The 26,129-nt window shown below is 44.3% G+C and overlaps 1 long non-coding RNA gene across 2 annotated transcripts; it reads left to right on the top strand.

The window, feature by feature from the left end:
• Positions 1 to 1,737: 1,737 nt before the first annotated feature.
• On the top strand, positions 1,738 to 17,463 carry LOC118361891 (uncharacterized). 2 transcript variants are annotated; one of them, XR_008077904.1, is made up of 5 exons: positions 1,738 to 2,916; positions 3,315 to 3,479; positions 3,676 to 3,767; positions 13,753 to 14,017; positions 16,944 to 17,463. It is a non-coding gene; the product is annotated as an uncharacterized LOC118361891 (long non-coding RNA). The 2 variants fall into 2 exon arrangements; XR_004821084.2 differs by having other exon boundaries at positions 1,738 to 3,479.
• The last annotated feature ends 8,666 nt before the right edge of the window (positions 17,464 to 26,129 follow it).

Raw genomic sequence — 26,129 nt, forward strand, 5'->3', positions numbered from 1 at the left:
GCTGTCTTGGCTGTGTGCTTTTCCTGTTGGAAGGTGAACCTTCGCCCCAGTAGGAGGTCCTAAGTACTCTGGAACAGGTTTTCTTCAGGGTTCTGTACTTTGCTCCGTTCATCTTTCCCTCGTTACTGACTAGTCTCCCAGTCCCTGCCGCTGAAAAACCCTCTCACAGCATGATGCTGCCACCACCATGCTTCACCGTAGGGAAGGTGCCAGGTTTCCTCCAGACGTGACACTTGGCATTCAGGTCAAAGAGTTCAACCTTGGTTTCCTCAGACCAGAGAATCTTGTTTACCATGGTCTGAGAGTCCTTTAGGTGCCTTTTAGCAAACTCCAAGTGAGCTGTCATGTGCCTTTTACTGAGGTTTCTGTCTGAGCACTCTACCATAAAGGCCTGGTTGGTGGAATGCTGCAGAGATGATTGGCCTTCGATTACTCAGCTTGACCGGGCGGCCAGCTTTTGGAGGAGTCTTCATGGTTCCAAACTACTTCCATTTAAGAATGATGGAGGCCACTGTGTTCTTGGGGACCTTCAATGCTGCAGACATTTTTTGGTACCCTTCCCCAGATCTGTGCCTTGACACAATCCTGCCTCGACACAATCCTGTCTCTGAGCTCTACGGACAATTCATTCAACCTCATTGCTTGGATTTTGCTCTGACATGCATTGTCATACATTGTCAACTGTTTATCACCTTCTATACACAGGTGTGTGCCTTTCCAAATCATGTCTAATCAAATTAATTTACCACAGGTGGACTCCAATCAAGTTGAAGAAACATCTCAAGGATGATCAATGTAAACAGGATGCACCTGAGCTCAACGATCTCATAACAAAGGGTCTGAATACTTAGCTAAATCAGGTATTTCTGTTTATTTTTTTTAACACATTATCAAAACTTTCAGAAATATGGGGTATTGTGCGTAGATTGATGAGTTTTTAAAAATGTCATTCATTTTAGAATGAGGCTGTAACGTAACAACATTTGGAGAAAGGAAAATAGTCTGAATACTTTCCGAATGCACTGTACCTACAAAAGTATGTGGACACCCCTTCAAATGACTGGATTAGGCTATTTCAGCCACACCCATTCCTGACAGGTGTATAAAATCGATGCACACTCTGGTGGTGAGCTACCAAGAAGGAACAGAGCCTAACGCCACGATAATGTTGTGAATGTACTGTAATCTTTTCTAATAAGTGGTTAAACGAATATGTGGCGTTTCGTGTCTGAAATGCACAATGCAGAGAATAGTTTCGTAAACATGACAGGTTTGTCCAGTAGAAGTACATACTGTACAGCCTTTGATGGTGATGATTGGCCTAGTCGAAGCCCATCTCATCTGACTATAAATCCACTGTATCTGTCATCTAATGAAAAGATTGAGGGCACATTTCTCAGGGATCAGCCCAGAGTGCTGGCCCATGTATCAGAATACCAAAACATGCAAAAACACACAGAAACACATGGAGCTGTGTTTCTGATTCTTCACTTCCAGAGGGGGAAATGCAAGCCAAAGGAAAAAGGAGCAAAAAAAAGGAGAGAACGAGTGTTTTGAGAACAAACGCAATTTTACAATCATGGAACTATTTGGACGGAGTGTGAGTCAAAGAGGCCCTTAGAGCTGGCATGGGCCTGCAGCCCATCTGGACCGGTCCTGGGTCACTGGCTCAAACAGCTGCACAGAGCTAGGGGGACTGGGGGAGTGGAGGGCCAAGTCAGCCAGGGGGCCCGGCCGGGGGGCTAGGGGCCCCAAAGGAAACCCTCAAGGGGCCCCTCAAGCACCCAGGAAAGAAAACAACATATTAATGAAGAGAACACAGACTCTTTGGTTTACTCCCCCAACTCTTAATGAAGTGTGGAGGTCAGGAGGGCCTGTATGTACACACGCAACTTTGTGTGTTTGGGTGTTGGTGTGTGAGTGAGGCTCTTTGTCTGACTGCTCCAGCAGAAATGGGTCTGTGTGACCGTTGGACCCTAACCTTTTGACCCCAGACTGGGCAGAACAAAGGGAAAAGCTGTTAAACAGTGGGAGAGGGAGGCCATGTGACTCAGTGAGCATTCTATAGAGGGGAATCCTTTTTTCCCATTGGGTGTTCAAAGCAGGGTGCTTCTGTCAACACACACATACTCTCTACAACTTAATCAGTGGGGATTTTGGTCACAAGGAAACTTGGGTAGAAATACCGGAAGTGACAAACATAATATGGACATTCTCGTGCATCCAAGTGCACACACATCCAAGCGCACACACATCCAAGCGCACACGTGCACATGCGCAATACACACACGCGTACACAAACACAGGGCCGTGCAAAGACCTTTCAGGAGGTAGGTGCTCAAAATAACAAACAGAAACATGGTAGCTAAAGGCAGGTTGGAGATAGAGGGCAGTTGGACATTGGGAAATGACGTTGTTGCAGATCAGCATGTGGCGCACAATTGACCCAGCTTCGATGAGGGAGGGTTTGGCCGGCAGGGATGTCCTTATCCCATCGCGAACTAGTGACTCCTGTGGTGGGCCAGGTGCAGTGCATGCTGACATGGTCACGAGGTGTACAGTGTTTCCCCTGACACATTGGTGTTTCTGGGTTAAGTGGGCATTGTGTCAAGAAGCAGTGCGGCTTGGTTGGGTTGTGTTTCAGAAGACGCACTGCTCTCGAGCTTTGCTTCTCCCGAGTCCGCACGGGAGTTGCAGCGATGAGACAACACTGCAACTACCAATTGGATACCACGAAAAAGGGTTAAAAAAAATGTTAAGCAATTTTTATATTTAAACTAGGTAACTAACTAGCTACACACACTCATCTCTCAAACCATGCATGTCTGGATATCGGGAGCCCACGATCTCTGTACAGGGCAGACTGGGAAACAGGCACAACCGGGAGCGGGAGATCCATACATGGAAGATCAACAGGTGAACTTGAGGACATCACAACAACTCACTGGCAGTGGGTTCTGAACATCAATGGTAAAACCGGGAAGTTATACCACCACCCAAAAGGGCACTTTGGAGACTGGAAGGGCAAAAGGGCATGTGGTCTGCACACAACTCACACTCACACTACACACACACACAGACCCTCAGACATTCTGGAAGGTCAACACAATAAAGTGATTCTTGTTAACATGAGTAGATCTGCACACTCACAGATCTACCACTTTGATTCATAAAACTTTCCTTACACCAAACATTGCCTAAATAATCTACAAGATCAGAGAATTTTTAAATGTACCAATTGGTGCTGAAACGGAGACGAAGATGCAGTAGACGGCATTACTATTTTCTGAATTTGTTTGCTCAATGTATTCTAGTCTGTTGGGCTCCTGAGTGGCGCAGCGGTCTAATGTACTGCATTTCGGTGCAAGAGGTGTCACTACATTCCCTGGTTTGAAACTAGGCTGTATCACATCCGGCCGTGATTGGGAGTCCCATAGGGCAGCGCACAACTGGTCCAGCATCATCTGGGTTTGGCCGGGGTAGGCTGTCATTGTAAATAAGAATTTGTTCTTCACTGACTTGCTTAGTCAAATAATCCAATGTTATTTGTCACATACACATGGTTAGCAAATGTTAATGCAAGTGTATCTTGTAGCGAAATGCTTAAATTACATTTTTTTAAATATATTTTTTAATGTAGACAAAATTCTAATTTAAGGTACACTGTATATAAAGGGATGGCTTAAGATAAATGTACTGAAAACCCTATTGAATGAAAACTCCAAGAGGGAACCACACCTGCAAAGCCCATTACGCAGCTGTATACGGTAAGTCTGAATAACAACAACTGAGAAGTGCGTAGGAAAGTCCTAATTTCCTGAATTGGATTCGGGGCCCCAGCTGACAGCCAGCCTGTTACAACACTGTGTTCATGGAGGCCAGCTAACTGCCAGTAGACCAGGGCCATTCATCCACAAAAACCACCGCTCCAAAACAAACCAACTGGCAAAATGTGTCACCTGTGTGGGCGTGACTGTGTGTGTGCCTGTGTGTGTGTGTGTGTGGTGATCCTAACTACTTGTTCAGAGTATGTTTGTCTGTCTAAGGATGCACTGTATGTGGCTGTTGATGCATGAATGTGCGTAATTGCTGTGTATATAAACTAGACCGCTTTCTTGCTCCTGGGCACAAAACAAACAAGAGACCTGCCATGTGCTTCATATCAAGAGAGATCAGTCAGAAATAGCTTGTTTTCATGTTAGAGGGAAAACGTTTTAGCTTTGGTGCCAGTTAAAATTGGGCAAGGAGAGGAGAGGAGAGGAGGAGAAGGACAGAGTGAGAGATACAGAGAGAGAGAGGAGAGAGTAGGGGGGGGCAGAGAGAGAGGAAAAGAGAGATGGAAAAAGAGAGAGAAAGAGAGACTAACCTCCTGCTAGCCTAGCGTCATTCATGTGAGGGACAGGAAGAGCGAGGGAGTGTCTCCAGAGAGAGGGGCAGCGTCTGTGTTTTATTGGCCTGGGGGATTAGGGCATTTCCTGGGGTAAAGCCTGGGGGCCAGGGGGTACTAGATGGGGGTTGTGGGGGGCAGGGGTAGAGAGGACCAAAGCGCCTACTCAGGGCTAATGGCTGCTAATGAGAGACAGACAGCTGAGTCAGAGACAAACAGGAACAGGGTACAGTTGCAGGGGTGGAGGTAGATGACAGTTGGACATTAGGAAATGACATTGTTGCCAGATCAGCATATGAAACGCGCTTCAATGAAGAACATCCGTCGGAGTGTGTGTTATGTGTGTGTGTGTGTATGTGCATGGTGTGTGTGTGGATGTGTGCATGTGTGTGCATGCGTGTGTGTGTCTTGATTTGCACCTCACGTGGCTGCTGGCTGCACTTGCCCCGTAGGCCCCACCCACAACAGTAGCAGCATTGTCTTCTGTCACAGGAGCTCTCAAAACCAGCCTCTAGCATCTGGGCATCAAGTGGGCTGGAGGTGGGGGAGGACGGCAGGATATAGAGGAAAGTGGTATTACCTGCACTGTCTCTGTTTTCTCTTCCTCTTTATGTCTTTCACTCGCTACCTTTTTTTCGCTGTCTCACACACACACAAGCACCCCCCTGTCAAAATGAGGTGTGTCGTCAGCGATTGAATCATCTCTAACCAATCAGAGTATCAAAGCCAATGGTGAATTTTAAAAATTGGTTAGAATGTGTTTGCATTCTAGAAATCGGGAGCTATTCAGATCCAGACTCATTGCAAAGGAGGAACTAACGTCTGTGGGTGTGGCATAGCGTTTGGCCGGAGCAAGGAGTTTGGGTAGGCAGGCAACCCTCACACACACACATTTCCAAAAACCAGTAACACTTGCTTTTCTCAGCTCACACTTGGGCAAGGCTAATTATCTGGATTGCTACTTCGGATGGAGGTTCTTGGAGTCTCTGATGGGAGCACAGAAACACAGAACCAGAAGCTGGCGTGAATTGTCCTGTGGTCTGCTGCAAATCAAATCAAATCAAATCTAATTGTATTTGTCACATGTGCCGAATACAACAGGTGTAGGTAGTAGACCTTACAGTGAAATGCATACTTACAAGTACTTAACCAACAATGCCTTAAGAAGTTAAGATTTTTTTTTAAGTGTAAAAAATAGATAAGTAAAAAAAAAAAAAAAAAAAAAAGTAACAAATAATTAAATAGCAGCATTAAAATAACAAGGGGGTACCGGTATAGAGTCAATGTGCGGGGGCACCGGTTAGTTGAGGTAGTTGATGTAATATGTACATGTAGGTAGAGTTAAAGTGACTATGCATAGATTATAAATAGAGAGTAACAGCAGAGTAAAAGAGTGGCCTGGGTAGCCCGTTGAAGAGCTGTTCAGGAGTCACCGCCTGGTATAGAGGTCAGCTGACCAGCTCCGAGGTCTACTGTGTGTTTTTAGCACTTTAATGACTGTTTATATTCCAAGAAATGTCTCCTCGTAAAGAGTCCACCTGATTACAAAACTTCCAAACCATTACACACATTCACTTCAACCAGTAGCTTTAAAGTGATTTAGAAGTCTGTAAAAACTGTAAAAACCTAAGAGACATAGACACCGGATGTGGTGTTGCAGAGAGAAGCCAAGGTTATACCTACTTATCACCCACTAGAAAACCCACACCTGTCATTTGATATATATATATATATACACAGTGGGGAGAACAAGTATTTGATACAGTGCCAATTTTGCAGGTACTCCTACTTACAAAGCATGTAGAGGTCTGTAATGTTTTATCATTGGTACACTTCAACTGTGAGTGATGGAATCTAAAACAAGATCCAGAAAATCACATTTTATGATTTTTAAGTAATTAATGTGCATTTTATTGCATGACATAAGTATTTGATACATCAGAAAAGCCGAACTTAATATTTGGTACAGAAACCTTTGTTTGCAATTACAGAGATCATACGTTTCCTGTAGTTCTTGACCAGGTTTGCACACACTGCAGCAGGGATTTTGGCCCACTCCTCCATGCAGACCTTCGGGGCTGTCGCGGGGCTGTCGCGGGGCTGTCGCTGGGCAATACGGACTTTCAGCTCCCTCCAAAGATTCTCTATTGGGTTCAGGTCTGGAAACTGGCGAGGCCACTCCAGGACCTTGAGATGCTTCTTACGGAGCCACTCCTTAGTTGCCCTGGCTGTGTGTTTTGGGTCGTTGTCATGCTGGAAGACCCAGCCACGACCCATCTTCAATGCTCTTACCGAGGGAAGGAGGTTGTTTGCCAAAATCTTGCGATACATGGCCCCATCCATCTTCCCCTCAACACGGTGCAGTTGTCCTGTCCCCTTTGCAGAAAAGCATCCCCAAAGAATGATGTTTCCACCTCCATGCTTCACGGTTGGGATGGTGTTCTTGGGGTTGTACTCATCCTTCCTCTTCCTCCAAACACGGTGAGTGGAGTTTAGACCAAAAAGCTCTATTTTTGTCTCATCAGACCACATGACCTTCTCCCATTCCTCCTCTGGATCATCCAGATGGTCATTGGCAAACTTCAGACGGGCCTGGACATGCGCTGGCTTGAGCAGGGGTACCTTGCATGCGCTACAGGATTTTAATCAATGACGACGTAGTGTGTTACTAATGGTTTTCTTTGAGACTGTTGTCCCAGCTCTCTTCAGGTCATTGACGAGGTCCTGCCATGTAGTTCTGGGCTGATCCCTCACCTTCCTCATGATCATTGATGCCCCACAGGTGAGGTCTTGCACGGAGCTCCAGACCGAGGCTGATTGACCGTCATCTTGAATTTCTTCCATTTTCTAATAATTGCGCCAACAGATGTTGCCTTCTTACCAAGCTGCAAGCCTATTGTCCTTTAGCCCATCCCAGCCATGTGCAGGTCTACAATTTAACCCTGATGTCCTAACACAGCTCTCTGGTCTTGGCCATTGTGGAGAGGTTGGAGTCTGTTGAGTGTGTGGACAGGTTTCTTTTATACAGGTAACGAGTTCAAACAGGTGCAGTTATTACAGGTAATGTGGGGAGAACAGGAGGGATTCTTAAAGAAAACCGAACAGGTCTGTGAGAGCCGGAGTTTTTACTGGTTGGTAGGTGATGAAATACTTACGTCATGCAATAAAATGCAAATGAATTACTTAAAAATCATACAATGTGATTTTCTGGATTTTTCGATTCCGTCTCTCACAGTTGAAGTGCACCTATGATAAAAATTACAGACCTCTACATGCTTTGTAAGTAGGAAAACCTGCAAAATTGGCAGTATATAAAATACTTGTTATCCCCACTGTATATATATATATATATATATATATATATATATACATATATGGAATATGATGCGATCTAAACAAGACAGACTATCCAATGGGAGAACAAGACATATATTAACTCACAACTAATGTAAACATACATTGACAGCGTAAGACATGGAGCCAGTGACCTAATGGGTCTAGCTCAGCTGGCTGTGTGGCCAGCTAGCGTAGCCTGCCAGAGATAGAGAATAGAGAATGTGAGAGAAGGAGAGATGTATTACCAGGAACCCCGCTGAGTACTGTGTTAACAGACTGTCAACACCTTGTGAGGGGAGAGAGCAAGTGTGTCCCCAGAGACAGATCCCTGACTATGGAGCAGATAGAGAGCAAGCAGCTGACAGGCAGGGAAATGTTGGTTTCACTGAGGATGGAGCTCCAGGATTATCTAGTGACAGTCAGAGCTATCACCTATCACCTACCTCCGTCCCATCATTATGTCCATTTACTGTCTGACGGTGTTTTTCTTTTCCATGGATCCATCATGTACTGAGTTTGTGTGTGTGTGTGTTTGTGTGTGTCAATGGAGGCTGCTGAGGGGAGGACGGCTCATAATAATGGCTGGATCGGAGCAAATGGAATGGCGTCAAACCATCTGTTTGATGTATTTGATAACGCACCACCTATTCCGCTTAAACCATTACCGCGAGCCCATCCTCCCCAATTAAGGTGCCACCAACCTCCTGTGGTGTTTGTGTATGTGCAGGGTTGGGGAGTACTGGATTACCTCATTTTTTAACTGTAATTCGTTACATTACCAGCAAAAAAATTGTAATCAGATTACAGATGCTTTTGAAAAACTCAATTTTGAGGATTACTTTTAAATTCAGAAAGGAGCATTACGAGAAAAAAAAATCTTTGACACTTCTCTTTTTTCTCAATGACATTCATATCAGCATTGAAAAAAGGCTCAAGTTTAAGTTTGCTCCACCTGAGCGTATCTGACCACAAGTCAGAGACCACTATGATGACACAACAAATGGGTTTGATGGATCGCGGGCAAAGAGCAGGAGTAGGCTTTTCTAGGCTACAGTCCAAGCTATGTCTTCCAGTGGTACGACTGCTGTCGGCATTCCAAAGATTATCCAACTTGAACAGTTGAGGTAAGGATGACAGCAGTGGTGTAGTCTACGGCGATACGGATATCACTCATTATTGTTATCTACATAGCGAATTGATGTGAATTACACTGTTGCTCTCTCATTTAGCCATTTGCGCCTTACGGATTGTGGTTGTTGTGGATGGCTGTTCACAAATCTAAATGTGTATTTGAACGCAATAATGATTGAATTCAAGAAGTTTAAGCTTCCTATCAGCCAGTGAAAAATGCACTCTTTCAACAGCTGCACAGTGCGGATTCCAGTTTATGGAATAAAAGTGGGGCTTTTATTGCTCAATCTAATTCATGCTGATAAAAACATTTAATCCACAGGCCTAATGGACACATGTTCAAACTCGCTGTAATGGATTCTAGGAGTAGTGGGTGGAGGAGTCAGGTGCAGAGAGCAGGGTAGTTCAAAACGTGGATCTTTATTCCAAGAACAGAGTAATGGTCACGCCAAACACAAGGGCACATAAATACCCAGTCCAACAAACAGGACGGAACTGTCCGGAAAAACGGAATCCACAATAATCCACACACCATGAACAGAACAACAAGCCTGCACAAAAGCTGGCGGGCCTACCGGGTTTAAATAGCCCAAAACAAAACCCAAACAAGAAAGAAGTTAAACTCATCAGACAAAACTAACTGAAACAGAAAAGGGGATCGGTGGCAGCTAGTAGGCCGGCCGAGCACCGCCCGAACATGAAGAGGCACCATCTTCCGTGGGATTCGTGACACTCGCACACTTTTGATAGACTTAAAAGGGGCAATCTGTAGTTGCTACGTCCATTTTTAGATTATATACCTCCATTGATTCTTGAAGAATATAACTTATAAATGGCTCATGAGCTTAGTTCAAACTGTCACACCTCACGAGAACCCAAAATATACGCTTGTTTTTCTCCAACGTTTGTAAACGTAGTAAATGTAGAAAAAACAAACACTATATAGCCTAATAACATGGTTAAAACAATCATTTTGATATCATGGCTGGTCAGTCCTTGCATTCATAGCTCTGTCTATTAATCTGAGAGTGGTTACATCCCTCAGTTTGTTTTTACAAAAACAGAGGCGGGGAAACATTGTTTTTTTTTTATTGTTAAATCTGTATCAAGATATTAAATTGTCACCAATAAAAAGTTTAACAATAGTCCTATAGCAAATTTGTCACATATAAATAGCACTTTTCAGTAGTGCTCAGTATTTATTTTTCAATAAATAGTCCTCCATGACAACAAAAAATTTAACATCCATATATGGCCAGCTATGTAAACTTTAACATGGATTTATCCTGCAATAGATGTGTTTCAATTGGTAACATACATTTGTCTTCTTCTAATGCCTCTGACCGGTTAAGTATACTAAATGAATGGAATGTAATCAGAATACATTACTGAATTTGGGTAATCCAAACGTTACATTATTGATTACAGTTTTTGACAGGTAACTAGTGAGATATGGAGAGAGAGAGAGAGAGAGAGAGAGAGAGAGAGAGAGAGAGAGAGAGAGAGAGAGAGAGAGAGAGAGAGAGAGAGAGAGAGAGATACATACCGACAAACATGTGATTGAGGGAATGTGAGAGAGACACACAAACTCAAGGGAGTCAGGGTGGCGGCCCTTACCCTTTCATCCCTAATGCCCTAATATCCGTGCCCAGAAGGCGCCAGGCTTACAAGGCTGCAACAAGTGTGTGCCGCAGAAAAGGTGACAAGGGAGAGGGGGAGTAGAATGGAAGCTCTGAATTGCCCCTCTCTCTCCCTCTCTCTTTCTTACTCACTCTGTCTGTCTCTCTGTTTGATGAAGTCAGGGGTCATTTCAGGGTCGTCTGGCAGTCACCCAGGTTCTCATGACTCCCCCTTTCCTCAGCTCTCTATACAGCCCTGCATTGTACACTCACACACACAGATACTACAGACTGAGGGAGAAGGACACGCACACACTCACATTCAGACAGACAGACAGTTTCAAGTTTCAAGTTATTAGACACACACACACACACAAACACACACATCCACCCACCAACACACACCAAACACAGAGACATCGATATCACAAAGCAATTCTAAAAAAAATTGTGACAACAAAGAAAACATTTTTTGTGAAAAAACAGGTTGAACAGTTCTTTAACAAACCAAAACATATACTTTTCACTAAGAAAGAGGAATTCCATAGAGTAGCATGGATTCGGGAAAAGTCCCACCAAATTCCCATCAGTCCTGATGCTATCAGAGGGCATTGTGGGTGACTGTCTCTTGACAATTAAGTAATCAGTACACCGTGAGCATACAGGGCACTGTCTGGGCACCCAGTGCCCGCAGCCATGCCACCCAGGTCGAGGGCATCAGAGTTTATTGTGCCTGCACTGCCCAGTGTGCACTAGACAGACAGACAGACAGACAGACAGACAGACAGACAGACAGACAGACAGACAGACAGACAGACAGACAGACAGAAAGGGCGTGGGTAAGGGTGAGTTGGAAAGAAAAAATATAAACTTCAAACTGTACCTTAGATTCAAACTTATGATCAGCTGTCTGGACAAATTTGTTTAGTTTTACTGAATTTTTAAAATCTTTCCTATAAATTATTAGGTCCTTGAGAATGTTTTGTGGTTAGAATTTCCAGTGACACATTGGAAATGTAAAGCAATAGCCATGTGAGGGGTGTCGGGGGTGGGGAAGTGGTTCAGGGGAGCGAGAAATTGGACTTCCTCTTTCCCGAAGCTGTGTCATATATAGAGAAATGAGCTGTGTATCGTTACTTACAGTAAATATCATGTTGTTTTAGTCACACTGTGTGTGTGTGTGTGTGTGTGTGTGTGTGTGTGTGTGTGTGTGTGTGTGTGTGTGTGTGTGTGTGTGTGTGTGTGTGTGGAGGCCAAACCCCAAGCATAAGCGATATAAGACGCTAGGAGGCACTCAACCATATATATACATATATATATATATACATGTACAGTGGGGCAAAAAAGTATTTAGTCAGCCACCAATTGTGCAAGTTCTCCCACTTAAAAAGATGAGAGAGGCCTGTAATTTTCATCATAGGTACACTTCAACTATGACAGACAAAATGAGGAAATAAAATCCAGAAAATCACATTGTAGCATTTTTTATGAATTTATTTGCAAATAAATAAGTATTTGGTCAATAACAAAAGTTTATCTCAATACTTTGTTATATACCCTTTGTTGGCAATGACAGAGGTCAAACGTTTTATGTAAGTCTTCACAAGGTTCTCACACACTGTTGCTGGTATTTTGGCCCATTCCTCCATGCAGATCTCCTCTAGAGCAGTGATGTTTTGGGGCTGTTGCTGGGCAACACAGACTTTCAACTCCCTCCAAAGATTTTCTATGGGGTTGAGATCTGGAGACTGGCTAGGCCACGCCAGGACCTTCAAATCCTTGTGTGTTTGGGATCATTGTCATGCTGAAAGACCCAGCCACATTTCATCTTCAATGCCCTTGCTGATGGAAGGAGGTTTTCACTCAAAATCTCACGATACATGGCCCCATTCATTCTTTCCTTAACACGGATCAGTCGTCCTGGTCCCTTTGCAGAAAAACAGCCCCAAAGCATGATGTTTCCACCCCATGCTTCACAGTAGGTATGGTATTCTTTGGATGCAACTCAGCATTCTTTGGCCTCCAAACACGACGAGTTGAGTTTTTACCAAAAAGTTCTATTTTGGTTTCATCTGACCATATGACATTCCCCCAATCTTATTCTGGATCATCCAAATGCTCTCTAGCAAACTTCAGATGGGCCTGAACATGTACTGGCTTAAGCAGGGGGACACGTCTGGCACTGCAGGATTGGAGTCCCTGGCGGCGTAGTGTGTTACTGATGGTAGGCTTTGTTACTTTGGTCCCAGCTCTCTGCAGGTCATTCACAGGTCCCCCCGTGTGGTTCTGGGATTTTTTGTTTTTTGTTTTTTGGTTCTTGTGATCATTTTGAGCCCACGGGGTGAGATCTTGCGTGGAGCCCCAGAACGAGGGAGATTATCAGTGGTCTTGTATGTCTTCCATTTCCTAATAATTGCTCCCACAGTTGATTTCTTCAAACCAAGCTGCTTACCTATTGCAGATTCAGTCTTCCCAGCCTGGTGCAGGTCTACAATTTTGTTTTTGGTGTCCTTTGACAGTGTGACTGTTTGAGGTTGTGGACAGGTGTCTTTTATACTGATAACAAGTTCAAACAGGTGCCATTAATACAGGTAACGAGTGGAGGACAGAGGAGCCTCTTAAAGAAGAAGTTACAGGTCTGTGAGAGCCAGAAATCTTGCTTGTTTGTAGGTGACCAAATACTTATTTTCCACCATAATTTGCAAATAAATTCATAAAAAATCCTACAATGTGAATTTCTGGATTATTTCCCCTCATTTTGTCTGTCATAGTTGAAGTGTACCTATGATGAAAATTACAGGCCTCTCTCATATTTTTAAGTGGGAGAACTTGCACAATTGGTGGCTGACTAAGTACTTTTTTGCCACACTGTATATGATTGCCTTCGGAAATTATTCAGACCCCTTGACTTTTTCCACATTTGTTATGACTTCCGCTGAAGTCAGCTCCTGTCGTTGTTCGGGCGGCGTTCGGCGATCGACGTCACCGGCTTTCTAGCCAACACCGCTCCATTTTTCATTGTTCTTGTTTCCATACACACCTGGTTTTCATTTCCCCAATCAATCTACTTGTATTTAACCCTCTATTTCCCATCATGTTTTGTGTGTAATTGTTTCATGTTATGTGGTGTTAGTTTACGTGCTTTACTTTTATGTTCAGTTTTTTTGAGTGCGTTTGATTTATATAGTGCTCTCGGTTTTGGAACTTTGATAAAAGTGTGCCTGTTCATTATACTCTGCTCTCCTGCACCTGACTTCACCTCCAATACAACATTGACAGAATTACACACCTCCAATGGAGTCAGCAGGAGCAGGGACCCCGGTTAGAGGAGTCAAGGAGCGCGTCCAGGAACATTCGGCCATGCTACATCATCTAGGTGCCATGATGGATCGAGCTGTTCAGACCACGGACCGCTGGGAGAGACAGGAAGTCTCTCCAGTGCCTCGACCAGCACAACTAGGGATGTCTCCACCCGTTCCACCCGTGCCGTGTTGGTACCTCTGGGAGTCGAGGCAACAGGCAGGGCACTCTGGCGTCACCCCAGGTGAGTTTGCACCACACTCATCCAGAGTCCTCTGTTGATCAACTGTTTGTGCCTGTTTGTTTCCCTGAGTTTCCCCCACATTCCCAGCATAAGGCGCTCGTCGATTCAGACGCATCTGGGAATTTTATAGACAGAGCATTAGCCATTAGGTTAGGGTTCCCCATTTGTCCTATAGTTAGGCCCTTCCCGGTACATGCTCTAGATAGTCGACCATTAGGGTCCGGGCTAATCAAGGAGGCCACCATCTCATTGGCCATGGTTATGCAGGGGAATCATGAGGAGATAATCAGTCTCTTTCTCAGTGACTCTCCTGCGTTTCCTGTGGTACTAGGTCTTCCTTGGTTGGCTCTGCATAACCCCACTATTTGCTGGCAACAGAGGGCTCTCACGGGGTGGTCGCGAGAGTGCTTGGGGAGGCGTGTAGGGGTTTCTGTTGGTGCTATGACGGTGGGAAGTCCAGACCAGGTCATCCCCCCCATCCCCCCAGAATATGCCGATTTGGCTCTCGCCTTCTGTAAAAAGAATAACCACCTCACCTCAATAACCACCTCATCGATGGGGGGATTGTGCGATAATTCTCCTGACAGACGCTGCACTTCCCAGGAGTCACGTGTATCCCCTGTCGCAAGCGGAGACGGTGGCTATGGAGACATATGTCTCTGAATCCCTGCGTCAGGGTTACATTCGGCCCGCTACTTCACCTGCCTCCTCGAGTTTCTTTTTTGTGAAGAAGAAGGATGGAGGTTTACGCCCGTGCATTGACTATAGAGGTCTGAATCAAATCACTGTGAGGCGATTGAGTCAATGCATGGGGCGCGCTTCATCACGAAACTGGATCTCAGGAGTGCATATAACCTGGTGTGTGTCCTGGAGGGAGACGAGTGGAAGACAGCGTTCAGTACCACCACAAGGCATTATGAGTACCTCGTCATGCCATACGGGTTGATGAATGCTCCATCAGTTTTCCAATCCTTTGTAGACGAGATTTTCAGGGACCTGCACGGGCAGGGTGTAGTGGTGTGTATCGCTGACATTCTGGTTTACTCCGCTACACGTGCCGAGCATGTGTCCTTGGTGCTCAAGGTTCTTGGATGACTGTTGGAGCATGACCTGTACGTCAAGCCTGAGAAATGCCTGTACGTTCAGCAGGCCGTCTCCTTCCTAGGGTATCACAATTCCACATCAGGGGTGGAGATGGAGAGTGACAGCGTTGTAGCCGTGCGTAATTGGCCGACTCCCACCACGGTAAATTGGCCGACTCTAACCACGGTAAAGGAAGTAGGGTTTGCCAATTACTACCTGACATTTATCCGGGGTTTTGGCCAGGTTGCTGCGCCCCATTACCTCACTGCTGAAGGGGGGTCCTGTAAGGTTGCGGTGGTCGGCTGAGGCGGACAGGGCTTTTGGGCAACTAAGAGCTCTGTTTACATCGGCTCCAGTGCTGGCCCATCCGGATCCCTCTTTGGCGTTCATAGTAGAGGTGGACGCGTCCGAGGCTGGGATAGGAGCCAGGCTCTCACAGCGCTCGGTCACGCCACCGAAACTCCGCCCCTGTGCTTTCTTCTCGAAGAAGCTTAGCCCAGCGGAGTATAACTGTGATGTGGGGGACCGGGAGTTGTTGGCTGTGGATAGTGTTGAAAGCGTGGAGATATTGGCTTGAGGGGGCTACACACCCTTTTCTCATCTGGACTGACCACCACAACATGGAGTACATCCGGGCAGCGAGGAGACTGAATCCTCGTCAGGCAAGGTGGGCATGTTCTTTACCCCTTTTGGGTTTACCCTGTCCTACAGACCAGGTTCCCAGAATAAGAAGGCAGACGCACTGTCCCTGCTGTATGACACAGAGGAGCGGCCCATAGATCAAACTCCCATACTCATGGTCTCCTGCCTGGTAGCGCCGGTTGTGTGAGATCTGGATGCGGACATCGAGCAGGCATTGCGTACAGAGTCCGCTCCCCTCCACTGTCCCGTTGGGCGTATATACTTTCTGTCTGCTGTCCGTGACCAGTTGATCTCTTGGGCCCACACATCTCCCTCCTCTGGTCATCCGGAGATCGGTCAGACGGTGTGCTGTCTGACTGGGAAGTACTGGTGGCTGTCTTTGTCTAAGGACGTGAGGGTTTATGTCTCCTCCTGCTCAGTGTGTGCCCAGTGTAATGCTTCGAGACTCCTGCTCAGAGGTAAGTTACATTCCTTACCTGTTCCACAACGACCTTGGTCACATCTGTCAGTGTATTTCCTAATGGAACTTCCTCCCTCACAAGGAAATACCACGAGTCCTGTCGTCTCCTCCCTCTGCCTGGTCTCCCTACAGCCCTACAGACTGCAGAGGCCCTGTTTACACACGTATTCCGGGTGCCTGAGGATATAGTGTTGGATCGGGGTCCCCAGTTCATGTCGAGAGTTTGGAAGGCGTTTATGGAACGTCTGGGGGTCTCAATTAGCCTTACCTCAGGTCACCCCGAGAGTAACGGGCAGGTAGAGACAGTCAACCAGGATCTGTGCCCTGGGCCGAGATGGCACAGAACTTGCTTCGCCACTCCTCCACTAACCTCCCCCTTTCAGTGCGTATTGAGGTACCAGCCGGTTCCTCCACCGTGGCATCAGGGTCAGACCGAGACTGCTGCGGTGGACGACTGGTTTAGGCGCGCGGAGGAGACATGGGAGGCCGCCCATGTCCATCTCCAGCGAGCCACGCGTAGTCAGAAAGCCAGCCCGGACCGTCACCCCAGTGAGACAAACACTGGGGGACCGGGTCTGGCTCTCGACCCGTAACCTGCCCCTCCGGCCTGCCCTGCCGGAAGATAGGTCCGTGGTTTGTGGGGCCATTTAAAGTCCTGAGGAGGGTGAACGAGGTATGTTACAGATTACAGCTTCTCTCTGATTATTGTATTAACCACTCGTTCCATGTGTCTCTCGTCAGGCCGGTGGTGGCTGGTCCGCTCCAGGAGGGGTACGGACCGGAGGAGAGGTGCTGGGTTCCGGTTGCAGATGTTTTGGATCTTGAACTGCTGCGGGACTTTCACCATCGCCGGCTGGATCGCCCTGCGCCTCGTCCTCCGGGTCGTCCTCGAGGCCGGTGTCGGCGCCGCTGGAGCCACGCGTCAAGGGGGGTGTACTGTCACGACTTCCGCTGAAGTCGGCTCCTCTCCTTGTTCGGGCGGCGTTCGGCGATCGACGTCACCGGCTTTCTCGCCATCGCCGCTCCATTTTTCATATATCCATTTGTCTTGTCTTGTTTCCATAAACACCCGGTTTTCATTTCCCCAATCAATCTACTTGTATTTAACCCTCTCTTTCCCATCATGTTTTGTGTGTAATTGTTTCTTGTTATGTGGTGTTAGTTTACGCACTTTACATTTATGTTCTGTTTTTTGAGCGCGTTTGATTTATGTAGTGCTCTCATTTTTGGAACTTTAATAAAAGTATGTCTGTTCATTATACTCTGCTCTCCTGCACCTGACTTCGCCTCCAATACACCATTGACAACATTGTTAGGTTTCAGCCATATTCTAAAATGTATTAAATCATTTTTTTCCCTCATCAATCTACACACAATGCCCCATAATGACAAAGCAATAACAGTTTTTTTTATATATCACATTTATGTAAGTATTCAGACCTATCACTCAGTACTTTGTTGAAGCTACTATGGCAGCGATTACACCATCGAGTCTTCTTGGGTATGATGCTACAAACTTGGCACATCTGTATTTGGGTAGTTTCTCCCATTCTTCTCTGCAGATCCTCCCAAACTCTGTCAGGTTGGATGGGGAACAATGCTGCACAGCTATTTTCAGGTCTCCTCAGAGATGTTAAATTGGGTTCAAGTCCGGGCTCTGGCTAGGCCTCGCAGGGACATTCAGAGTCTTGCGTTGTCTTGGCTGTGTGTTTAGGGTCATTGTCCTGTTGGAAGGTGAATCATCACCCCCAGTCTGAGACCCTGAGCGCTCTGGAGCAGGTTTTCATCAAGGATCGCTCTGTACTTTGCTCTGTTCATATTTGCCTCAATGGTGACAGTCTCCCAGTTACTTCTGCTGTAAAACATCCCCACAGCATGATGCTGCCACCACCATGCTTCACCTTATGGAAAGGTGCCCGGTTTCATCCAGACGTGATGCTTAGCATTTGAGCCAAAGAGTTCAATCTTGGTTTCATCATGGTCTGAGAGTCTTTATGTGCCTTTTGGCAAACTCCAAGCAGGCTGTCATGTGCCTTTAACTGAGGAGTGACTTCCGTCTGGCCAATCTACCACAACGGCCTGATTGGTGGAGTACTGCAGAGATGGTTGATCTTCTAAAAGTTTCTCCCATCTCCACAGAGAAACTCTAGAGCTCTGTCAGAATGACTATCGGCTTCTTGGTCACCTCCCTGAACAAGGCCCTTCTCCACCGATTGCTCAGTTGGCCCGGGCAGCCATACACTGTATAGGAAGAGTCTTAGAGGTTCTAAACTTCTTCCATTTAAGAATGATGGAGGCCACTGCGTTCTTGGGGACCTTCAATGCTGCAGACATTTTTTGGTACCCTTCCCCAGATCTGTGCCTCGACACAATCGGAGCTCTATGGACATTTCCTTCGACCTCATGGCTTGGTTTTTGCTCTGACATGCACTGTCAACTATGGGACCTTAGGTGTGTGCCTTTTCAAATCACCTCCAATCAATTGAATTCGCCACAGGTGGAATCCAATCAAGTTGAAGAAACATCCCAAGGATGGTCAATGGAAACAGGATGAGCTAAATTTCGAGTCTCATAGCAAATGATGAATACATTCTAGAATATCAGTGAATACATCAAAACTATGAAATAACAAATATGGAATCATGAAGTAACCAAAAAAGTGTTAAAGAAATCTAAATGTATTTTATATTTGAGATTCTTCAAAGTATTTATGACAGCTTTGAACACCCTTGGCAGTCTCTGAACCATGCATTTCAATTAACAGGTGTGCCTTGTAAAAAGTAAATTTTGAGGAATTTCTTTCCTTCTTAATACCAATCAGTTGTGTTGTGACAAGGTAGGGTTTTGCAGATGCAAAACCCATCAAGAGCTGCGATGAAACTGGCTCTTAATTGGACCGCCCCAGGAAAGGAAGACCCAGAGTTACCGCTGTTTCAGAGGATGTGTAACCTTCAATTTAACTAGGCAAGTCAGTTAAGAGCAAATTCTTATTTACAATGATGGCCTAGGAACAGTGGGTTAACTGCCTTGTTCAGCAGCAGAATGACCAATTTTTACCTTGTCATCTTGGAGATTCGGTCTAGCAACCTTTGGGTTACTGGACCAATGCTCGAACCACTCGGCTACCTGCCACCCCAAAAAGGACAAGTTCATTAGAGTTACCAGCATCAGCAATTGCAGCCCAAATAAATGCTTCACAGTGTTCAAGGAAGAGACACATCTCTACATCAACTGTTCAGAGGAGACTACGTGAAACAGGCCTTCATGGAAATGAACTTTATAAAATGCTTTATCTCCGCTGTCAAGAGGGGTCAACTAAAATGTTTTGCTGGAAGGTGGGGCCCACCCAACCAAATCTCACTTGCGCAGGCATGTGTGTGTGTGCGAATGTGTGTGCAAGCCAGGAAGTAAGATCATATTTTAACTCCCTGTACTGGGCCGATGCATTCCCTGGCAAACAACTCTATTTTCCTAACTCCCTCACAGGCCTGGAAACAACATTGATTTACACTCATCTCGACCTCTGTGTAATAAGTCATATCTAACTGTCAGAGACCACTGGTTGCATTCCCTTTTTTCTTCATGAATCTATCTCCCCTGGACTATTACAGTGAAACTGTCCAATTCTAATGTTGCACAATGAATGAATCATCAAGGAGGCTCTCCGGGTGTGTTTGTGAGATCAGCGTGTGGAGTATGGGGAGGACCAGAATGTTTATTTGTGTCTCAGGGAGTGTGTATGTCTCTGAATGCATTTGGGAATCTGTGTGTGTGTGTGTGTGTGTGTGTGTGTGTGTGTGTGTGTGTGTGTGTGTGTGTGTGTGTGTGTGTGTGTGTGTGTGTGTGTGTGTGTGTGTGTGTGTGTGTGTGTGTGTGTGTGTGTGTGTGTGCGTATCGGTGGAGGCTGGTGAATTGAAAAATAAGTTTATGAGGATGGGAGACCCACGATATAGGCACAGACAGGGACAAGCACAGAGACACAAAGCATGTTTAAAAAATCGTCAAAGACATAAATCACTTTTACCTAAAACATTTTTTATAGTAGAATATTAAGGGGAATGGGAATGAGAGGGCTACTTACACCGTGTTGAGAAGGGATCCCAGCAGTGATTGCATCACTGGAGGATATGAGGAATGAGTTGAGGTGTTCAGAGGCTTGACTTCAGTGCAGGACAGGGGTTGAGGTGGTCACAGACCTCAGGGAGCTCAACACTTTCACTGAGGACAGGATTTTACTGGGAAGACAAAAAACAACAACACAACACAGTTAGACAAAAGAGCTAAGAATGAGTCCAAGCAAGGAGTAAAATTATTGATGTGTATGTTTAATAATTAGATTGTGTTAATTGCCGGCCTACTATGGTATTTATCCAAACATGAGAGGGCTACAAACACATATTATGTAGTAAAATATTATGGGGAATGGGAATGAGAGGGTTACTTACACAGTGTTGTGAAGGAATCACAGCAGTGATTGAATGAGGGTATGAGACATGAGTTGAGGCAAGGGCCTAACTCTGTGTCAGATATGGGGGGGGTCAGGGTCATTGGGTTCCAGTGTCAACACCCGTCCGGGGTATGTGAAATGGTTGTTTCTGGTGAAGTTTGAAGGGAAAATACACCCCAAAATATCCTGATTGGTCAATACACCCCAATCCCAATTGAAATAGCAACATTTTTCTATAATACTTTAAACTTTTTTCCGACTCTTAACATGTTCAGAAAGTCACCACCACACCCCTTCTTTAACTACATTTAAATGTCAAAATCCGTCATTTATATTTCTGTACCCTTCATCACACTTGGCTAGTACATGGTCTTGAATTACTCATTTCTTATAACCAATTAACATAAAAGGAGTCGAGGCAATCTGGAAACGTTTTTTGCAGTATTAATTCATAAAATAATTCAACAATAGAACTCAAAATTAACCAATCAGTGTGGCATAATGCTCAATCAGAAGACTTCAAAATAAACCAGTCAGTCTGGTGCCATGCTCAAGCAATAGACGTCTTCTTCTTCGAGATAGGGGGCGCTCTTTTAATTTTTGGATAAAAAACGTTCCTGTTTTAAACAAGATATTTTGTCACGAAAAGATGCTCGACTATGCATGTAATTGACAGCTTTGGAAAGAAAAAAACTGGACGTTTCCAAAACTGCAAAGATATTATCTGTGAGTGCCCCAGAACTAATGCTACAGGCGAAACCAATATTAAATTTCATACAGGAAATGCCCCAGATTCTGAAGGCGCTGTGTTCCAATGTCTCCTTATATGGCTGTGAATGCGCCAGGAATGAGCCTGCACTTTCTGTCGTTTCCCCAAGGTGTCTGCAGCATTGTGACGTATTTGTAGGCATATCATTGGAAGATTGACCATAAGAGACTACATTTACCAGGTGTCCCCCGGTGTCCTGCGTCAAAATTATTGCGTAATCTCCAGGTCCATGCGCGTTCCATTTCTTCAGAGGAGAAACCAAACTGCCACGAATGATTTATCATCGATAGATATGTGAAAAACACCTTGAGGATTGATTCTAAACAACGTTTGCCATGTTTCTGTCAATATTATGGAGTTAATTTGGAAAAAAGTATGCGTTGTAATGACTTAATTTTCGGGTTTTTTCTTACCCAAACATGATGAACAAAACAGAGCGATTTGTCTACACAAATAATCTTTTTGGAAAAACTTAACATTTGCTATCTAACTGAGAGTCTCCTCATTGAAAACATCTGAAGTTCTTCAAAGGTAAATTATTTTATTTGAATGCTTTTCTTGTTTTTGTGAAAATGTTGCATGCTGAATGCTAGGCTTAATGCTATGCTAGGCTATCAATACTCTTACACAAATGCTTGTTTAGCTATGGTTCAAAAGCATATTTTGAAAATCTGAGATGACAGTGTTGTTAACAAAAGGCTAAGCTTGAGAGGAAATATATTTATTTAATTTCATTTGCGATTTTCATGAATAGTTAACGTTGCGTTATGGTAATGAGCTTGAGGCTATAAATAGGATCCCGGATACGGGATTGCTTGTCGCAACAGGTTAAAAAAAATACATAGCCACAACTCATTGTCATTGACCATCAAGTAAAAAACATACACATTCAATAACAGTCAATAACCGGTTGCAACCTTATACAAAGGTGGGCATATAGTGGTAGAGAGAGGGGTCAGATCTTCAGTTTCAACTCACTTAAATGCACCAAATACCTGTTTACCCATGACACTGCCAGAAAGCATATTTGGGCATATTGTTTTCCTATCAACGGTATCCAGGTTCTCCTAGTGGATATGACAAACGGCAACATGGTTTGTGGCATTGTTGAGTGCAGCCCCGTTTTCAACCTCCATGACATCCAAATGAAATCTACATTTAGGCAAGAGCATTTGTTATACTGTAACACTTGGGCTACAGTCAGCAAAGATGAGGAGTTGAACCGATTGTCCCAATCTGTATGCAATGTGAATTGCTGTGCAACGTGCTTTACCAGACACCCTTATAAATCAAATGCTCACCTAATGACCTGTTCGTAATCTCCTTGTGCCTCAACGTGGGCGGTGCTCTCCCTCTCCTTAGTGACTGTCTTTGATCCCTGCCATGACAACCTTATGAAATCAGAATGCAGGCAACGACTGTTTTGTTATAGCACTTGGGCTACAGTCAGCAAAGATGAGGAGTTGAACTGATAGTGCCTAACACTGTAACTCAAATTCTCACCTGATGGCCTGTTCGTCCTCTCCCTGCCTCAACATGGGTGGTGCTCTCTCTCTCTCTCGCTCTCTCTATTGCTTGTCACTGAACCCTGCCATAATCATATGACCAAATACCACCACCTGAAGCCCCACCTCTTTAAGGAATACCTATGATAGGATAAGTAATCCTTCTCACCCCCCTTTTAAGATTTAGATGCACTATTGTAAAGTGACTGTTCCACTGGATGTCATAAGGTGAATGCACCAATTTGTAAGTCGCTCTGGATAAGAGCGTCTGCTAAATGACTTAAATGTAAAAAATGTAATAATGATGGGGTTAGCTTATAAACACAAATTAGATTCTAATTTAGCTAAATCATTTTTTTCCTGTCTGGCAATAGGTATAGTTAGCTAGCTGACTACATAGTACCAGTCTATTATGAATTACAGTGTTAGCTAGTTACCTATGTTGCCATTCATTCATTTACAGTTGAAATCGGGAGTTTACATACACTTCGGTTGGAGTCATTAAAACTCGTTTTTCAACCACTCCACAACTTTCATGTTAATAAACTATAGTATTGGCATGTCGGTTAGGACATCTACTTTGTGCATGACACAAGTCATTTTTCCAACAATTGTATCTGTATCACAATTCCAGTGGGTCAGAAGTTTACATACATTAAGTTGACTGTGCTTTTAAACAGCTTGGAACATTTCAGAAAATGATGTCATAGCTTTAGAAGCTTCTGATAGGCTAATTGACATCATTTGAGTCAATTGGAGGTGTACCTGTGGATGTATTTCAAGGCCTACCTTCAAACTCAGTGCCTCTTTGCTTGACATCATGGGAAAAATCAAAAGAAATCAGCCAAGACCTCAGAAAATAAATTGTAGACCTCCACAAGTCTGGTTCATCCTTGGGAGAAATTTCCAAACGCATCAAGGTACCACATTCATCTGAACAAACAATAGTACACAAGTATAAACACCATGGGACCATGCAGCCATCATACCGCTCAGGAAGGAGACATGCTCTGTCTCCTAGAGATGATCGTACTTTGGTGCGAAAAGTGCAAATCAATCCCAGAACAACAGCAAAGGACGTGGTGAAGATGCTGGAGGAAACAGGTACAAAAGTATCTATATCCACAGTAAAACGAGTCCTATATCGACATAACCTGAAAGGCCACTCAGCAAGGAAGAAGCCACTGCTCCAAAACCGTCATAAAAAAGCCAGACTACGGTTTGCAGCTGCACATGGGGACAAAGATCATACTTTTTGGAGAAATGTCCTCTGGTTTGATGAAACAAAAATAGAACTGTTTGGCCATAATGACCGTCGTTATGTTTGGAGGAAAAGGGGGAGGCTCGCAAGCCGAAGAATACCATCCCGACCGTGAAGCACAGGGGTGGCAGAATCATGTTGTCGGGGTGCTTTGCTGCAGGAAGGACTGGTGCACTTCACAAAATAGATGGCATCATGAGGAAGGAAAGTTATGTGGATATATTGAAGCAACATCTCAAGCCATCAGTCAGGAAGTTAAAGCTTGTTCGCAAAGGGGTCTTCCAAATGAACAATGACCCCAAGCATACTTCCAAAGTTGTGCTTAAGGACAACAAAGTCAAGGTATTGGAGTGGCCATCACAAAGCCTTGACCTCAACCCCATAGAAAATGTGTGGGCAGAACTGAAAAAGCGTGTGCAAGCAAGGAGGCCTACAAACCTAACTCGGTTACATCAGCTCTGTCAGGAGGAATGGGTCAAAATTCACCCAACTTATTGTGGGAAGCTTGTGGAAGGCTACCCAAAACATTTGACCCAAGTTGAACAATTTAAAGGCAATGCTACCAAATACTAATATTTGGTGTATGTACATTTCTGACCCACTGGAAATGTGATGAAATAAATTAAAATTAAATAAATAATTCTCTCTACTATTATTCTGACATTTCATATTCTTAAAATGAGGTGGTGATCCTAACTGACCTAAGACAGGGATTTTCTACTATGATTAAATCTCAGGAATTGTGAAAAACTGAGTTTAAATGTATTTGGCTAAGGTGTATGTAAATTTCCGACATCAACTGTATATGCAGATGATACAGTCATATATTAATGTGCTCCTTCTCTGGTTCAGGCTGCTGAAGAGCTCCAGACTTCTTTTCATTCACTACAGGCCTCCCTTTATGGTCTCAAATTGGTCTTGAATGTACACAAAAACAAGTTCATGACATTTACTAGAGTTCAAACTCTGCCAGAGAAGGTTAGCATTGTCACATCTGGTGGCTTATCTGTTGAAAAAGTGTCATCCTACAAATGCCTAGGTATATGTTTGGATGAGAAGTTGTACTTAAAAGTACATATGGATAATCTTGTGAGGAAGCTTAACTTGAAATTTGGTTTTAATTTTCGTAATAAGGCTTGCTTCCTGCTTATGGCTGGAAAGAATCTTGTTCAGGACACTTTTATCTCTGTAATTGATTATGGTGACTTGTTGTATATGCATGCAACCTCCTCTGTCTTACAGAGACTAGACTCTGTTTATCATGCATCCTTGCACTTTATTACAAATGGCAAGTCAATCACCCACCATTGCACCTTGTGCCAAATGGTAGGTTGGCCCTCACTTTATAAGTGCAGAAAGCTACAATTGTATGTGTTCATCTACAAAGCCCTTTTGGGCAAACTCCTGTCTTACCAGGTCTGCTAGGTGGTTGCTACTTAAAGTCCCCAGGACATTCACAGTATTAGGCAAGACTGCCTTCTCTTCTTGTGCACCAGACGCATGGAATAATCTACAATCCATGCTTCATCTAGATATGTTAGTGCCACTGAATGAATAAAAAATATTAATGGAAGAGTCTGTGTAAATGCTTTTTTTTAGGCTGGATCATATTCTATTGCTGTATGTTTTTATTCGGTTATGTATTGATTGTTGCTGCTTTGGCTAGGTATCTCTTGAAAAATAGACTTTTCCTGGTTAAATAAATCTTAAATATTTTATTTACATATTTTTGTATTTATTTCATGTAATATTTTATATTCTTGTCTATTATTGTTCTGTACTATCTCATGTATTTGTAATTTGTGTGTGGACCCCAGGAAGAGTAGCTGCTTCATGTGCATTAGCTAATGCAGATCCTAATAAACTAAACTAAACCATGTAGATCTATGGAAGGGGGTGAGGAGCATGAGCCTCCTACGTTTTGTATTGAAGTCAATGTAGCTGA

This window comes from Oncorhynchus keta, chromosome 2, assembly GCF_023373465.1.
Source record: "Oncorhynchus keta strain PuntledgeMale-10-30-2019 chromosome 2, Oket_V2, whole genome shotgun sequence".
Classification (NCBI taxonomy): Eukaryota; Metazoa; Chordata; class Actinopteri; order Salmoniformes; family Salmonidae; genus Oncorhynchus; species Oncorhynchus keta.